This window comes from Chrysochloris asiatica, unplaced genomic scaffold (genome assembly GCF_000296735.1).
Source record: "Chrysochloris asiatica unplaced genomic scaffold, ChrAsi1.0 scaffold00004, whole genome shotgun sequence".
Lineage (NCBI taxonomy): Eukaryota > Metazoa > Chordata > Mammalia > Afrosoricida > Chrysochloridae > Chrysochloris > Chrysochloris asiatica.
Genome location: NW_006408522.1, coordinates 18,736,107 through 18,739,253, shown reverse-complemented (window position 1 = coordinate 18,739,253; position 3,147 = coordinate 18,736,107). Strand labels below are relative to the sequence as shown.

Below are 3,147 nucleotides of genomic sequence, written 5' to 3'. Positions count from 1 at the left end.
GCCACTCCAGGCTGGTCTGCTTGTCCTTTCAAGTGGAAATTTCCCACTTCAGAAGATTCTGGATGGGGTTCAGGATTCCACCTATGGTCTTATGTAATGCGGAGGCTCCACAGGAAGCCTCCTTCACTGGGCACGTTGTAGCCCCATTTTAGCTATTCTAATCAGTTATTGGTGGTTATCTTTTTGCATGGCATGATAGCAGGACAGTTAATCATGGTGTCCTGTACTTCCCTAGCTATAGGGCTAGCAAGGACAATTGAACTGACTTCCCAGGAGATTGAATCTTGAGTGGACTGCCTCAATAACTCAAAAGACTGCTAGTGATTGTTTCAGATAGCAGTACTCAGAACACAAAAGAGACTTTTTGTTTTGTTTTGCTACTAAGATCCCTAGAGCTATTGTTTTCTGCCTTTTCCAAATTTGATTTCTGAATCTTTTTCAATGATATAAGCTGCCTCATATTCTTTTGTTGTTGTTACATGATATAAATTGATTCTGAATCAGATTAAATTGTTCAACATGAGGCTGTTCTTCAAAAATTCTAATTAGTGTTTACACATTCAAAGTTAAAGACGTTATTAGTCAAAATGTTTCTCCTCTCATTTTCTGCACAGAGATGTCACAGGGGGGTTGGGGGTGTGTGTACTGCACCCACTGACAGAGGTGATGACACCAAAATGTATGCGGGCTGGCACTGCATGGGCTGGCACTGCAGGGGGAGGGGCTGCCAACACAATGGCATCACTAGGGTGTGTCGACATCATCTGTCATCTCCAGTGTGCCAACTCATCTCCAACAACCTCTCCCTGACCCTTTGCAATGTGTGGCTCACTGGCCAGCCCCGTCCCTCCCAGAGGACACCACTGATTTGGCACACACGTGTTTAATTATACAAAAGGCAATGCCAGTACAGCTAACTGGGGACCTGAGGTATGGAGAGGGAAGTAGCTAGTGAGGAACCCACTGAGACGCTCAGAACCTTCTGCTCCTGTTCCACACAGAGCTCTCACTCTTCAGGGGCTCTTGATGTTGAATGGAAGCAAAATCTACCACCACAATTCCTACTACAATGACTAGGTTTCTCCATTGTCGTTGTTGTTATGTGCCGTGGAGTCAGTTCTGACTCATAGCGACCCTGGACAGGGTTTCTGAGGCTGTAAATCTTTATGAGAGCAGAAAGGCTCATCTTTCTCCTGCAGAACAGCTGGTAGTTTCGAATGAACTGCTGACCCTGAGATTAGCAGACTGATTTGTAACCACTACGCTACCAGAGCTCCTTCATAGCTAAGGTTAAAAAAAAGACAAAGGGGTGTTGTTGTTGTTGCTGTTGTTGTTGTTCAGTGTCATTGAGTTGTCAGTTCTGACTCACAGTGACTGACTCTGGGTTTCCAAGGCTGTAAATCCTTGTAGCAGCAGGAAGCCTCACTGTTCTCCAGAACAGCTGGTGTGTTGAAGTGCCTGTTTAGTTGATAGTCCAGTGCATAGCCTACAGAGCCACAGCACTCCCCAAAGGCTGCACCCTAGACACAGTACTTCTCCTTGTCCAGTATGGAGCCTCTGATGTTTGGAAAGGTTTGATTTGCTACAGAAGGATTTCCCACAATTCTTACACCAGTAGGGCTTTTCTCCAGTGTTTATTCTATGGTTTGTTAAAGTTTGAGCTGTGGTTGAAGGCTCTACCACATTCCCCACATTTATATGGTTTCTCTCTGGTGTGAAGTCACTAACGTGAACTAAGACCTGCCTTCTGACTAAAGCTCTCCCCACACTCGGTACACTGGTAAGACTTCTTTTTCCCCAGTGTGGGTTTGATAATGGTGAATGCAGCTGGCTTTCCTACTGAAAAATTTCCCAGTCCTTACACTGATTTGGTGCCTCTCCAGTGTGGCTTCTCTGGTGTTTAAGGGGATCTGACCTCTGACTGAACGCTTTCCCACACTCGCTGCAGTCATAGGGCTGCTCCACCATGTGTGTTCTGCAGTGAAGGGTGAGGTTTAAACTGTGGCTGAAAGCTCTCCCACATCCGGTGCATACAGAAGGCTTCGCCCCAGTGTGTGTTCTCCAGTGTTTAGTAAGATTTGAGTTATTACTAAAGGCTTTTCCACACTCGGCCCATATATAATGTTTCTCTCTCATGTTAAAATGAGTAGGAATTAGTTCAGTGACTTCCTTGGAACCTATATCTTGGGGAGAAGATTTTGTTCCTCTTTTTCAGGTTTACCCACTGCCTTTCTAACCTAGCCTCATACTTGTTATCAGTAATCATGGAAATAATATCCTGTGGGAATCATTCCATTTGACAGACTTCTTCAGAACTCTGCTCCTTATTTGTTGATTCCTCATGCTGGGTGTTGGATTTATAACCTGGAATCTCTCTCAGGACCCTGGTAAATTCCTGCCCCTTGTCAATTTCTAGGCAATGTAGAGACTCCCAGGATCATGCCTGAGCCTGGTCTTTACCGGTTCTGTGCTGCTCAGGGAGTCTTCTGTTGCTCCCACAGCTGTTTCCATCCAGCTGGGGAAGTGGAGACCTCTTGTTGTGGTTCGTCCGGTTCTGCTTGAGATCTTCCAGGAGGGTAACTGCCTCTTCAGTACTTTCTGGGCAGTGTTGCTGCACCCAGGCCTTGGCTCCTTGGGCAGGATGGTCAGGAACTGCCCCAGCACCAGCAGCTCCACGATCTGCTCCGTGGTGTGTAGCTCTGGCCTCAGCCACTCACAGCAGCACACCTGGACTTGGCTCAGAGCCTCTGGCGGTCCAGTTGTATCATGGTACCCAAAATGCCTGAAGCATTGGCGGACCTCCTCCAGGCCAGGAAGGCACTTTTCCATCTCCTCCTCCTCCTTGATGTTTACAATCACAGGTCCCACCTGCTTCTGTGGAGAACTAGCGCTCAGAACTGTAGCCATGTCCTGTACCTTGGTCATCACCCGGACTCAGGAATAACTCTGTTTGCCAAGGATATTGGATCCTACAGTTTCTGGTTCTTCAAGGACACACATTACATCTTATGGATCGAAGTCCAGTGCTGATCTTACAGCACCACACTTAGGAGTCCGTGGCCCGGAGCCGCTCACTGCCGGAGCACAGGTGCACCTCAGGCGGCCTGAATGGAAGTCCTCATATTCTTTCAATGTCTTTATTTTTAA

General features: G+C 47.0%; 1 pseudogene; it reads right to left on the bottom strand.

Annotated features, from left to right (window-relative positions):
* The window catches only part of LOC102812564, a 7,245-nt pseudogene extending 4,323 nt beyond the window's left edge, over window positions 1–2,922 (bottom strand).
* Window positions 2,923–3,147: the final 225 nt, after the last annotated feature.